Genomic DNA, 15,764 nt, shown 5'->3' with positions numbered 1-15,764 from the left:
ATCTGGCAGTGAAAGTAAAGTGATCCTTGTTTTTGCATTAGCTAAACCAACAGCACTTGTAAATGAGTCACATGGGTGAGGATTATCTTCCAGTGTCAGGATGTGTTTACAAAATATGTTTTGCTATCTGCTGTTTACAGTGTTTGATAGAGGGAAAAAATCTTTTCGACTACCAAACGCCAACATTTGTGGAATTTTCCCCAACATCCCAAAAATGACGTCTGCCACGCAGTCCACGGTGACCCCAATCGGCTGAAAAGACATGTTATTTAAACTAACATCCCTAATCCAATGTCAAAAAGAAATAACACATTCAAATAATAAAAAAATAAAGCCTGCAGCTGCTGACTAAATCTTCCTTTCCATGTCATCTTTTAGTGGACAAGCCATGTTTATTACAGACTAACAAGGAGGAGGACAGGGATCAGAACCGTGGCCTGAGAACAGAACGACTGTTTTCATGCTGTATTCACAATGTAGACATGCTGTAAGCATGTAGGGTTCCTCACCAAAGGCCTACTGGAACACTTGTTTGTTCTTACCCACGTCCTTGGTGACACAAATATTTACCCAGATATACATTTCAGACACTTGCTAACAGACAATGTCGACACATGTACGACAGCCATGCAAAAAAAAAAAGGGAAAATGTGATATAATAGCGTTCCCTCTCACCAAGAAGGGAAAGATGGAGTGCACACAACATGAGACGTACAATTGCAGTACAGAAAAAGGACGCAAACAACTGCCGCCTAGCGTCCAAGCCGACCCACGCTGCCTCAAAATGAAACTACCTATCATTCGTTACCTGCCTGCAGCTGTCAAAGCAAACAATGAATGTACCGCGGAGAATTGATGACTATTTGGAATGCATATGGGCAAAAAAGCTTCAATTTAGTGCTGTGGTCTGAGTGGATGAAATGACAGTTGTGATTGATTTGACACGGCAGTCCAGATTTATCTTGCAAATGGAGTAATGGCCGTTGAACGGTAAGGGCGGCGATCTGGCGCTGAGCTGATAGCGCACAGAAAGAACAGAAGAGTCGAGTCCCAGCGGCTCTGAGGGACATCATGAGGAATCTTCGCTAAGTGTCGTTGAACAGATTGTCTTGGTCAAGGTTATGATGCACTCATAAGTCTTAAGGAGTGTGTGTGTGGCACTTGGCTGCCTCCCCCTCCACGCACCCAACCGCCAGACGACCCTCCTTACAAGGTGACCTGAAGAAGGGGATAGAAAGTAAAAGACTAATCAGCATTTTCCATGGGAGGCATTGAAATTGGGACGGAGAAAATTAAGTGGATGCACAGAAGCGTGGCTCGAAGCTGTGAGTGGAAAGATCTCATCCAATATAAATATAAACACACATGCGAACCAAACCAACCGTATTCCATCCACTGTTCACTAACTCTGCAGGGCTGAGGATTGTGACATGGTATGCTTTTTGGGGGGGATGAAGAATTAACACAAACACACACTTTCAGACAGAAGAATCACATGCAAATGTACAGCATGTCGTTTCAAAAGAATGAATTTCCATCACACACCATCGCCCCCTAGTTCCGCTCGGTGAGTTGAACAGGCTTCTCTCAATACATTTATAATTGAGGGAGTGTTTCTTCAAGAAACAGCACAAAAAAAAAAATATTCTCTTCACTACATTTTAGCCTTCGTCCATGTTTTATTGAATAACAGGGGGTGGGGCAGAAATGGCAACACAAAAGAAAAAAAAACAGAGGACGGCATTCCACGAGTGCAGCCATTGACAATGTTTTGTTTACAGCTTCAGCTCCCTGAGAATAATCTCAGGTGTCTGAAGCGAGAGTGAGTTTCACTGGTATCTGTCATTCGGGTGTCAATCCAAGTGCCACATTTTACACTCCGCTGGCACACAGGACTCACCTGCTTACACACACACACACACGCTTACTTAGCTATCTAAATGGGGACATTCCATAGACGTAATAGTTTTTATACTGTGCAAACTGTATTTTCTATCCCCTTACACTAACCCTACACCTAAACCTATCCATCACACAAAACTTTCTGCATTTTTCCATTTTTAAAAACCTTTAATTACTTTATTTTTCTAAAAGATTTACAAATGAGGACGTCCCTAAAAGGAGGTTTTGTGAGATTTTGTCAGGTTTTGGTCACTTCTGGGTACAAATTTGTCCCCAAAATATAGTTAAGTAGGTACTCACACACACACACACAGCACCAACTGACTGGCATATTCAATCCACAAAAAGAGAATAAGAGAAAATAAAGAAACTGAAATAAACCATCTGTTTTTGGTTTAGAACATTTACAAAACAACTTCAATGTCCTGTATTGATCTATCATAGAATACATTATCTATTTGTTTAGAATATATAATGTACCATTTATACTACTAGAGGGTAGATAATCTGTAACAATCTGCCTGCAACACGTACAGTAAGGCAAACGAGGCTAAAAAAGCTTTATGAGATTATAAGAATTTATACGAATTTAAAGCATTTTCACAAGCTTTCAGAAACAAATAATCCATACTAAGAATATGAATCAGACAGGATATTATAACACATGTTGTTAACATTTTAACGTGCATGATATTATAATATGTCATGAGAATCATTAGGGTGATTAAAGGAAAGGTCCTCAAACAGACTCAAAGCTCTACAGTAGGCTGTGTCGTGATATCCATTGATATGAGGCCCTGCATGTTGCCTGCTTCAATCTTTCTATCTGTCTACCTGTCTACTGAAGCCTTTAATGCATAATATTCAGCCTCTCAATGAGGTGTGCAGGCTTGTCTCTCTCTGTCACATGAAACGGGCACACAGATTAACCAGGCCAACTTAAACCAGCTTTACTCCTCCTTAGATTTCAAACGCAGGCACTCATCATGCCTCTATACCTCCACACTTTCACTTGCTCTGTTTATGAGAAATGCGCCATTGGAGACCTCGCGTGAGCACGGGTGTTCCTTAAAGCTCCATCGCGACCAGAATATCTACCTCTGCATGAATCCTGTGAAGTACACTTAATTCCCCACAGAACAAGGCGAGCAGGGGCGCTTCGTCAGGGGAACAGAAAGGCATTTGAGAGCAGATTAAGAATATGAACAGCAATATTCCCGTCGCGGCATCTGCATGCGCCCAGGATTACAGGGTTCTGAGGAGATTACTGGCAGGGGAAGAGAGGTTACAGGTTCTGAAAACTTTTCATTTTCACCTAGGGTATAGAGATCACACCACACACACACACACATACATCCACGGGTTTCATTTTCATATTAATTTGGGTTTAATATCATTTCTTGAGTTTGTGCAAACATTTATCATGCCACATTCACAGTATAATTTAGGCCCCATCCACAATACAGTATTTCTCTGCACTGTGGCATCCCATCCACATATAAACAGTGTTTTAAGTCACAAAAAAGCAAAGACTATTCATAACACTGTTTTAGTGATGCTTGTGAACAAGTGAAAAAGATTTTGGAATACGGTGACATCATGAAAGCAATTTGCACAGAGAAACAGTTGTTTAGAAATAACACTCCGAGATTTGACAAGCAGGAATTTGAAAGTGCCGGCGAACAATGGTTTGTTTTGTAGTGGTTAACTTACATAGAATCAATGATGTTTATGTGACGTCACTATACAGACATGTAAATAACGTAATAATAAAAATAATATGATTATATGAATATGTTTTTTAATGCTGGTTTTTGACAAAAGCTTTAGGACACAATGAACTGTTATGGAAATTACATTATGGAAGTTGTGTGAACGAATTCTTAAATTGTGACTTTTTAAATTACAAAGGTAAATATTAAACTATTTCTCGGTTTCTTTATAACAAAAACATTTGTATAATATTTTGCAGGTTTGCTATTATTGACATGTAGGCTATTGGTTTATTACTAGAGATAATAGTTTTCTATAAAGCCATTACATCAATATCTAATATGACTTCACCAAAAACGATATCTTTAGTCACTTGACATACATATTAGATGTTGTTTCAAAAGAACTCTAGATGATCAAATTTCAGATGTGGCGATTACTTGCAGTCATCCGTCATCTCACAGACAACAAAGAGTTTGTGTACATCATGGTATAATTGCATACACATGTCCAGTATGAGCCATTAGGCCTCTCTCTCTGAAAAAACATTGTTCTTGTTTTTTTTATCTTTTCTACTTTTTTTTTTTTTTTCTTTTCTTTTATTCCTTTTATAGTTATGAAAAAGTATGGGTAGATAGCAAGCGACAGTTTTCTCTTATTCTCTTAGATGGTGCCCATTTCTTACATGCCTTAACTGTCAGCCTTGATTAAATCTTCTGGCATGTGGCATTTCCCTCACCACTGGCCCGTCGCTTTGGCCAACAGCATGCCACGCGTGCAAAGCAAGCACAGGAAATCTGTCCCCCCAGGAGACGGCTAACAATGCTACGACCAGGCAATTCCCCTCTACACCTTTCGTGTGAGGGAACATACACATATCACATATTCAGCCGCCATGTGCAATCAATTACAAGCCCTAATGAATGCCAGCCGGGAGTCACGATTCGTGCAAAATTGTGTGCGCTTGCTTGTATATGTTTGAACAAACACTTTACCATGAAGTCTGTATGAAAATTAAGGCCCCAAAGGCTCATAATTAAAAACGTATTACAAGGAACAAAAAGAAAACTAGATTACGGTCTTTACTCTGATTCCAAACGATAGAGGCGAGAGAAAGAAACAAAGACACAAACATAGGATTCAAGCATGTATCAAGACAGACAGAAAGCAGGCACTGCCACTCCCCAGACACAAATGTTAACCTTGTTGCTGGTAAGGAGGCCACATGCATGCTGGGAGGAAGGAAGGAGGGTGGGTGTAACCCAGCCACTTCATGCAGGGTTGAAGTGTCCCTGCCAGTCTTTCAATGTTCAATGAGAGGCCCAAGAGACACGCAACAGCGACTTTCCTGAGGAGTTTCCGTGCCCTTGGCTTCCGAAATGCACCCAGTAGTCATCAATTAGCCTGACAGGCCAGATCTAAACTTAAACACGCACACAAGCTAAGAAAGACAGACTAACACAGACTGTTCCTAAAGAGGTTTGATAACCTTAATAGATATTATAAAAATTCCAACAAGCCTATAAGGACATTAATGCTATTCTACATTCAAAATAAAGTCCTTGTGCATTGTCCATATTAGATCCTGTACCTCTCTCTATTCTCACTTGTGTTCTATTGTGTTTAATTTGCATAGATTTTTGTATTTGATCTGTATTTGGTCTTGTGCTTTTTTAGGTTGTATGAATTTGTTAGATCCTGGTATATGTAAACACTTTGGCCAACATATGTTGTTTTTAAATGTGCTATATAAATAAATGTGATTGATTGATCGTGTTTATTAATTATTAAGCTTTAACACTGAACAGAAAAAGATGAGAATGTCTAATTTGGCATGAATTATACAGTATATTATTATAAAAATATAAGTGTAATTGATAGTGTGTGTGTGTGTGTGCGCGCGTGCTTTACCTCATCAGACAAATTTGCTCAAATATTGATTACAACCTCCCTTGACAGACCTAAAAACAATGCAAAGATTGCACTACATAATCAGTTATATTTCTTACATGTACCGTAAATTGCTCTTAACAATTACAATACAATTCTGTGATGGTGACAGCCCCCCTCATTACCCGTAGGATTAGAGGGCAAAAGTGATCCAAACCCCTTCCTAAATAACAGCCAAAGCCCCATCAGCGGATACATCTCTACTCATAAGGCAACGAATTTATCATTATTGAGATAATACGGAGGGATGAATTACGCAGCGTGCGTGAGCCTTGTGGGGGCTGACCTAAGATCAGGCCCAGATGAAGGCAACTGAAGGGCTTAGGAATTCATTTTCATATTGCAAATGGCCATCCCAATCAGTATGCCTAAAGTGCCTCCGAAGAGATGTTTATATCTGTGAGAGCTGCGCACTGCAATGAGAATACATACTATATTAGTATACGCACAAGCCACCAAACAAGAGACCAGACTTTAACAGATTTGACTGACGACAGACTTATGCTGATGTTCAATCACTTTATGTTATGAATGAGAAGCTGATTTGATAATCACAAAGGACCTGGTAATGCAGCAATAGATAGAGGTCACAATTGCATTGACCCTTGCATTCTCTCTTTAAACACACCTCCAGTTCCCCCATTTCTTACACATGCACACATAGATGTATGCATACTTTCCTGTCAAGACGGATACCGTTTCAAGGGGAAGGAGCTTTTAAATGATTTAGCACTATGATCCGGAGACATTCCAAGCAATTTCATACACCACTGATATTCACATGCTGCTCTTAGGAAATGCCTGGGCATATGCTACCCCCACCGTTCACATACACACGCACACACAATAGAAATTGTGACATTGGTGTGAGATATAAAAATAATGCAGGGGATTATGTCCTGATACTAGGCCTTATTTACTCATAGATGTATTAGGAAAAACACCTGCCACCTACTCCAATAGGATCAAGAGATTAATCTTACTGAGACTTAATACATACAGATGGTCAGACAGGAAAAATTAGAAAAATAAGAAATATGAATACATTCGTCTTGTATAATATGAAATATGATTCATCTATTGCAGAGATTATAGCTTGATGCATTGGTGTACTTAACAAGGAGACAAAGTTAATTTCTTTATAGGCCAAATGTTGCTGGCAAGATCCCTAGAATAATAATGATTCTTTGGGGAATGTTATATAAATTAAACTTAAGCCGTCTTCTCTGTTTGCATATTAATGGCTGCTGGTGCAGGGCTGCTTTTGATTCATAGGCTGTCAGATCTTTGAGCAGTTGCCACACAAACATCTGACAGCTCAGAACACAACATTTATTTATTCAACACAGAAACACACACACCTTTAATGCCGGAGACACCCTACACAGCCCATAACAGGGGTCTTTTTCAATTTGGGTCTTTATTCTACTTCTAACGGAAAATTACAGTTGAAGTACCGATCTCCTTTTACTTTACTGATATGAATTGAAGATGCTGCAGTGACACTGATCTACTGGTATTGCTTACTGTTATCAGAGGAGAATCACTGAGAACTGTGATTTATTGAAGTACCTTCTCAATGGAGCACCTATAGTATTAGAGAACACGAAATTGCTTATGGGAGCCATTTTCAAACTTTGTGAAGCCAAGGACCCAAAAATATGATGATCCCCAAGCGAGAAGCCCCCCTTTATAAAATATAAAAGGCAGCTACAGTACATACCGTCATGTATAATGACCCGATATATATTGTGTGAGAAAAAAATATTATGTGGGATATTACACTCAACGGCCACTTTATTAAGTACACCTTACTAGTACCAGTTGGACACACTTCTGCCTTAATTCATACATCCATAGATTCAACAAGGTGCTGGAAACATTCCTCAGAGATTTTGGTCCATATTGACAAGACAGAATCACACAGTTGCAGCAGATTTGTCGGCTGCACATCCATGATGCGAATCTCCAGATCCACCCCATCCCAAAGGTGCTCTATTGGACTGAGATCTGGTGACTGTGGAGGCCATGTGAGTATAGTGAACTCATTGTCATGTTCAATAAGCCAGTTTGAGATTAATTGAGTTTTGTGACATGGCGTGTTATCCTGCTGGAAGTAGCTTTCAGATGATGGTCACTGTGGTCATAAAGGGATGGACATGTCAGCAGGACTGTTGCTTTTGTATCAGCTCGAACCAGTCTGGCCATTCTCCTCTGACCTCTCGGCATTTTCACTCACAGAACTGCAGCTCACTGGATATTTTCTCTGTAAACCCGAGATGGTTTTGCGTGAAAATCCCAGTAAATCAGCAGTTACTGAAATATTCAGACCAACAAACATGCCAAGCTCAAAGTCACTTAAATCACATTTCTTCCCCATTCTAATGCTCAGTTTGAACTTCAGCAGATCATCTTGACCATCACTGCATCCAAAAACTTAGGCAGCTGACTTGTTGCCTTGCTGCCTTGTCAGGCAATGACTTTGTAGGCAGTGTTTGCGCATAGAGGTACCTCACAAATCTGATTTTGGACAAACTTAAATTTGGCAGCATAACGGTTTAATGATCTACACCAAAAAAATATCGAGTTTTGGTGATAACGAAGCAAATATGTCATTACTACAATAGTTATTTCTCACTACAAAATGACATTAGAAGTCAGAAGAAAGTTGATCAAAAACACATTTACACACAAACTGATCACCAACTGCAACTTTCAGGCGCCATCTTTATTTTTTAGCTCAACTGTCACAGAATGGAAAGCACAGAATTGTGGGATATCAAAATCAGCGAAGAATACATCTATGCTGCATTCAAAAATCGATCAGATAAAGGTATCTCAGGAGACAGGAAGTTAAGCTAACATTCGAACGTGCCTTGATGACTTCGTGCCTTGATGACTTCGTGCCTTGATGACTTCCTACCTTGGACGAAGGTTTTGAACTACCATCCATCGAATGCAGCATTTTTAAGCTTTTGGACGCAGCCCTTGTCTATATGCCTAAATGCATTGAGGTGCTGCCATGTGATTGGCTGATTAGATATTTGTGTCAACGAGCAGTTGAACGTGTACCTATAAAGTGGCCAGTGAGTGTATAAAGACATGTTACTTTTTAAATTAAATAATTGCCTTTTATATTGTCTTATATATTGTCCTTATATTGACTCAAGTCAAACTATTAAAATATTGTCTTTGTTATAATAATTACTTTGTATTAACTTATCTTGTTTTTTTCTACCCATTATTAATGTTATATGTATAAAACTAAACAGAATATCATTTTAAATTGTGTGTGTGTGTGTGTGTGTGTGTGTGTGTGTGTGTGTGTGTGTGTGTGTGTGTGTGTGTGTGTGTGTGTGTGTGTGTGTGTGTGTGTGTGTGTGTGTGTGTGTGTGTGTGTCACTTTGCACAATGAATATCCAGTAATCTTATATACAAATATTTCAAAGAATTTTTAAAATAATGAAAACTGAGCATGCTAGAAAAATTCTTCACTTGTTTCATTACTGTGAATCTCTTAACTTTACTTACAATCTCTTGAATGAATGATTCAATGACAAGTAGGCATACATGGTTTTAACAGTCATTTGTTGCCACCTACTGGTGTAACGATGTAATTGATACAATCTTTATTTGAAGCATCACATTAGTTTCATAGGGTGATTTCCTCTATTTTGTTCGCTACCGTACACATCAGTGTTTACATCCCAATAATAAACTTTTATCTCAGTACTTCTGTGATCATTTCAATTATTGTAACACAGAAATAATGATACAGTGTGGTGTGGTTCAAAAGAATAAGATTGTGTGTGGGTGTTTGAATCGAGATTGCAATCTATTAACGAACAATTGTGCAACTCTAACATAACGTCGCAAATAAAGAGAGATGAAGACTTTTTCCCCAAAAATTATGCAAATTAATTGTATTAAAAACTAGGGCTATCAATAGAATAAAATATTTGTAAATATGTATAATCAACATCTTTGTGTGTGTGTGTGTGTGTGTGTGTGTGTGTGTGTGTGTGTGTGTGTGTGTGTGTGTGTGTGTGTGTGTGTGTGTGTGTGTGTGTGTGTGTGTGTGTGTGTGTGTGTGTGTGTTTTGACTCAAATGTTTTGTGGACCCCTTAGCAAACCCTTGTGGCACCAGTTTGAAAAAAATTGATTTAAGCAATCACTGATCATCTCACATAAATTATAATTTATACTTAAGGTTCTCAAAGGCACTGATCTTACAAATTTCATGTTGATATAAACACCATCAAAGTCACAATAAAATACCTCTCATTACACTCATTACAAAGCCACTCCATCAGCACTCTTTCACCCAAAGGTCTTTGATACCTGCGGTCCGAAAAGTTAAAAGTGCATCTGTTTTACCTACATTCTGAAAGGTGATCCTCTAGTCTTTCTTTGTGTCTCTCTACCGCCCCAACACCCCATGGGCCTCTACTTCCTGACAAAGGTCCTTCTCAATATCCTGAAAAGAGAGGAGAGAGAAGAGAAGGGTATAAGTAAGAGAGACAGAGAATTCAAGAGAAATAGAGGGAAAGGAAAGGAGAGAGATGGCGTGCCAGGTAGTGCTTACAAAATGAGAGGAGGCCATTTAGATCACAGGCAACAGGAATGAGGGGAGGCAAGACGTCTGTACCCGTATAATCAACATCCTAACTCCCTACACACATGCACACATCACAAAAGAGGTGCTAGTTTTTTGCAGCAACACAGACGCTTCGTTGCTGTTTTCAGTCCACATATCCATGAGAAAACCACAAGCGTGACTGACTCTGAATGTTCTGTAACATAAAGCCGCTAAACTACTTTGGGCTGGATATGGAACAAGAACATAATCCTGTCCTATTACAAAGAAATCTGCCTAATAAAGTGAAAAAATAAGAAACTTCCAGGAAACAGAAATGAAAATATGTATTTAGATTGTCGCTAGGGGGCAGCACTCTCATTCAATGACTTTTGACTTGCCAACTGGAGACCAACAAGTTACAGATCAAATGTGATGAAGAAAAACACACAGGGCACAAAAATCAACTGTTAGAGCTCAAATACGTAAAATAAATTTTGTTAGGCCATGTTTCTGTTCATTCTTTCTATACATGTTTTGTGTGTGTGTGTGTGTGTGTGTGTGTGTGTGTGTGTGTGTGTGTGTGTGTGTGTGTGTGTGTGTGTGTGTGTGTGTGTTAAATTAAATGTAGGTTGCATATTTCTGTAGTTCTTGCAAATCCAAATATTTGTAAAAAAAAAAAAAATGTATATATATATATATATATATAGGCTATATATATTTTGCTTCAGTTGCTTTGTTTATTTCATCAAGGTGATCAATAGTTACTATTGGCGCGTTCAAGTCCTCCTGGGAAGTTCGTATTTACGAGGTGGGAAGTCGTGTTTACGACGGCAAATGCGTTCAAGTCACTTTCGTCGGAGTAAGATGGCGGTGTACTTTCTCTTAATTAATTACACAAAAATACAGCAATTAAGGTTCTTAAACTTTAGTTCTAGAAAATGAAGAACAAAGAAATGTGCATCAGGTGTGCTATGCTTTTTTATGTTTTTAATTTATGAAGCCACGTTGCAAAACTTTATTGTTACATATTATATTGTTATATTATAATGCCATCATATTCTGTGCAGGCAATTAGCTTATTTTGCTGTAAATAGAAAAGCCTGACAGGCTGACAATATCACTGATAAAGTTTCTCACCGACACGCCTCCAACTCGTAAAGAAAATCCCGAGCTTCCCACTCGTATTTACGACATTGTGGTGGCGTTCATGTGCGTTCAACTCGTAAATACAATCTTTACAAGATGACTTGAACACACCATATTATGTCTATTTGTGTACTGTATGAGTTCTAAAACATAGGTAAAAAAATAAAAATATATACTTCAATCTCTACTGCTTACTTAGTGGCTTTTTCCCATTGTATGTGAGTTATGCACAAAGACATATAGTTCTTTATAAGCAACTAACAAGCAGGGTAATTCTGAAAACACTGTGATGGAACTTAAGTGACAGTATGAACACGCAATTTTGTGTTTAATCCTGTCATAATTTCCTGAGATGTAAATAGTTACTGATTTACAGTAGGTACAATTGTAAAATAAATAAATAAAAGTATTTAAATTAGTGGTCGACCGATATTCTGCATTTTTTAAAGTTTTTATCATTGGCCGATGTGTTAGAAGCGGCACTTTTATTTTGACGGGCGGCACTATTATCCGTCTTCATTTAAACTTCACAGTCTCTGTTTAAAAGTCTAATATGTTATTAGATAGAACTGTTAAACAAAGAAAGTAGCCGTATGCGGAAAAAAAATTAGTGTTTGCTTTTATATGATTAGAAACAGGCAATAGGCGTTAGTACTTTCTCATTTACGGTCAACGTTCATATAATTTAAACAAATCTCTGAGTGCCCTGTTACAGTGTTTACTTCCTTTTTATTAATATATTCATATATTTGTAAACAATTACTTTATTTGTAAAAAAAAAAAAAAAAAATACTGTAATAGGATTCCAGAATCAATTGCATAAGCATGTTTATTTTAATTTTTTTTTTTTTAATTGATTTCATATTTATTTCTAATTTATTAAATATTAATTAAAATAAATATAAATTATATATATTATCGGCCATCGGCCACCCTGCTCTCTAAGATATCGGCATCGGCCATAATAAAAAAAACACTATTTAAATCCATATGCAGTCAAATCCATACATTTATGAAAATCTGCTCTTTGGTGTAAGGTCTTCTGTGTGACAGATACAAATCATATAAAATAAAATCCAGCTCCTACTGAAAGCACACAACCAAAGCTGATTAACTGTGCTTACCTGAGCACATTACAACAGCACTCAATCAAGGACAGCAGGACTAAGCAAAAATAGGACATTTTAATCTGTATGACAGATAAATGTGCTGCAAACTAATGTAATATCACACATAAAAAAAACATACACAGACAGTTAATTTGTGAATACTTTAACACCAGGTAGGTATTAATGTCAGGTAGATATTAATGTAGTCATTGCCAAGTACAAGCACAGAGTCCCTGCCGAGAGATACACACCTTCAGTACATGCTTGGAGAAAGATTTCTGAGCACTGGAGCACATCCATCCCTGGTAACACAAAGAGCTTTCTAACACAGCTCTAACTCAAATTATTATCTTTCACTGAATAGGATAAAAAAAAATAAAAAATAAAAAATATATATAAAAATGAAAATATAAAAGTTGATATCAAGGAATTATATTCTATTTGTTGAATATTATTATATAAAGTCAATATGGGTCAACACATTCAGACGCAAAAATAAATAAATGATGTCAAATATTTACAATAAATACTGGAAGGCAATTTTGGAGTGGCTAGCAATAGCAAGCTAGCTTTAAAAGCATGAGATCCCACCCTCCCTTCAGAGCATCTCCAAAGCTACACCTTCTTCAAAACACTTGAATTCCCTTGTGACACTTTGCAGAATCTTCTGTGTGCGTACACAGAAGATTCTGCAAAGCATCACGAGAGATGGTGGATTCTTAGCAAAAAACACTTAGTTCTTTCAAAAATATATGTGTTCATTAATGTATATTTACTTCTTTCAAGTAATAAAGTATTCTCGTAAGTTTATACTCTGCCATTGAAAGTAAATACGGGTGAGGGGTTCGAATGCTGGTCGCCATGTTGCCCCTCCATCTTGAAACTACATTAGCCAAAGAGGGACATACCTGTAAATTCAAGCTTCGCCTTTCGCGCTTTAGTGACACAGAGACGAATGCGAGGGGGAGATTACTCGCGACTGCCGGCAGATTTGAAAGATTGCTGATGGAGGATCACGCCTATTTTCGAGGACATGTAGCAGAGTCACCAAGGAAGCGAAAGAAAGAATTAAAACGTCAACGCGACAGGCAAATCAGCAAGACTAAAGTCAATACTGGAGTAACTTTTCCCAGATGGAAAGAGCTCATGAGGAGCAAAGATTTTAAAACAGACGCCGAAGTTGCCTGCTTTCTTCTCGACAGGTAATTCAGCCTATTTCTGTAAATTCGAAGTTTTATAGTTGCTTGTCTAACCATAGCATGGTTGTGCATAACGCCAGAACGACCTCTAGTATAACTTGCGTTACTTTTCCTCGCGTCAATGGTGAAAAAGTATTGTTTACCTTGTAACATAAATCTGTGCTGCAACGGATCACAGGTGATAGTTTTAACAGGGGGGCAGGGTTTGATATTTTCTTGAAGCTTCCCCGGGCGCCGCCATTGATTAGCGGACCACCTGCTGTTAGCATTCCATTGACTCCCATTCATTTTGGCGTCACTTTGACAGCGAATAACTTTACATCTGAGGCGTTTAAAGACTCCATTTGTCCATTTTTTATTTCTAAAGAAACACGAAAATGTATAAAAGGCTCCATTACTTTGTAGCTTACGTTATGGCCCTGTAGAAGCAGTTTTTGTAAAAAATAGGCTAACGATTGCGTCATAACCAGTAGAGAAATTACCGTATGGACAGGAGGAGAAGCTCACGGGCAATCGGGGGGACGTGGAGGCAAAATGACAAAGTAATTAATCAGAATACTTAGCAAAAGTTTATCCTGCTTCTAGCTCATGGACAGCCCCTACTCACACTTTCTGTCTCTGCAAGTTTCGGAAAGGAATGATTCAGATTTCTCTTGGCACAGCTACTAGAAGACAGACGGGTTGCTCACGTCACATCTACGTCGTCAAGCTCAGTTTGAGGCCACATTTACACATAGCCGGGTATTTAGAGAAACGAATATTTCCCCCCCTCCGTTTTCAAAAATAACATTGTGCACACAACATCGTTTTCAAAAAAGTTGTCGTTTACATCAACCCGCATAAATACGCCGTCGAGCGCCATCATAACTATGCCAAACCTATGGGCGGCAGTGTAGGGAGAAGGATAAAGCCATGCAAGCCAATCAGAATCCTCAAAATCGACAACAACGAATAGCACGAGCGACTTCCTGTTCCTTTCAAAATGCTTCATGACGTAAGCATTTTCTGGCGCATAATATGACGTTTGAGAACCTAAAACCCCGTTTCTCCCAGTTGACACGGCAACACATAACCGGCGTTTTCAGAAATCTCCACTTTGGCCGGAGTTTTTAGAAATAATCGTTTTCTGGGATAAAAACGGCGTTTTCGTGTAAATGACAGGCCAAAACGCAGGGAAATATCTGTGTTTTCCCATCGTGTAAACGGGGCCTGAGTCTGCGCAGTACGCTCGACCCCCAGGAAGTCAGTGCTTCTAATTGACTTCACTTGTCTCCGTTGAAACCTATGGGCTCGCTGTGTCCATTTCTTTTACTGTCTATGAGTTTTAAAGGAAGCCATGTTAATCTTGGAATAATACGGCCACCGTAGGAGTTAAAACGCCCTCGAAATTGAAAGGAACAGAAACTAATATTCACTGGGTAGACATATACAATTTCACCGCTAGATGGGGGAAAATATCACACAGTGTAGCTTTAAATCATCTCTGTCTCAAAGCACATAACATTACAATAATAATGAACATAAAAAAAAAAACTTACTTACTTACACCACCTGACTGCTGCAGATTCATTTCAGCAATGATAGTGTTGACATAAACATGCATAAATCCGAGTCTGAGGACGTGAACAGCTCCTCCAGGTAGAACGTCACGGGTTGCCATCTCGTAATTAAGGTTACGACATGAAGTGAACGCAGCATAAGCTTGTTTTATTTGGAGAAACTCCAAGCAGGGTGCGCGGAAGAATGGAAATATATATGTTGACAGGCAGGTAGCGGTAGGACATCATATCATTGCATTCGGACCGAATGAATTGAGACTATAGGGCCTAAATAGATTTTCAGCTCCATCTATGTTGAATTGTCACTACTGAACTGTTTTTTTTAACCTAGATTAAAGAGAAAATCGAAAGAATTTGAACACTTTTGTTAAGATTAATTTCAAAATGGAAATTTGAATACTTGCAGCTATTTTAACTAGCCAAGGTCAACTATTTTAACTAAACTAGGGGGACACATTTTATTGCCTTTCTCAAAACTGTTATCTACAACATAATAGTTTTTGCTTTACACAATTATTCTTTATATGATATGATAATAAATGATGAATATGAACAGGAGTCACTCTTTCAGCCTCTATCAGGAAAAACAATATGTGAATATTTTAAA

General features: G+C 38.3%; 1 long non-coding RNA gene across 1 annotated transcript in view; it reads right to left on the bottom strand.

Annotated features, from left to right (window-relative positions):
• Positions 1-418: 418 nt before the first annotated feature.
• LOC307156114 overlaps positions 419-15,764 on the bottom strand; it is a 37,947-nt gene continuing 22,601 nt past the window's right edge. Inside the window, exons 3-4 of the long non-coding RNA XR_013820657.1 lie at positions 9,947-10,042; positions 419-1,218 (exon numbers count right to left, since the gene is read on the bottom strand). This is a non-coding gene — a long non-coding RNA (uncharacterized lncRNA). The remainder of the gene's footprint in view (positions 1,219-9,946; positions 10,043-15,764) is intronic.

This window comes from Squalius cephalus, assembly GCF_949319135.1.
Source record: "Squalius cephalus genome assembly, chromosome: 3".
In the NCBI taxonomy this organism is placed as follows: domain Eukaryota; kingdom Metazoa; phylum Chordata; class Actinopteri; order Cypriniformes; family Leuciscidae; genus Squalius; species Squalius cephalus.
Note: the sequence above shows the minus strand (reverse complement) of the source record. Positions and strands in the feature narration are given on the sequence as shown.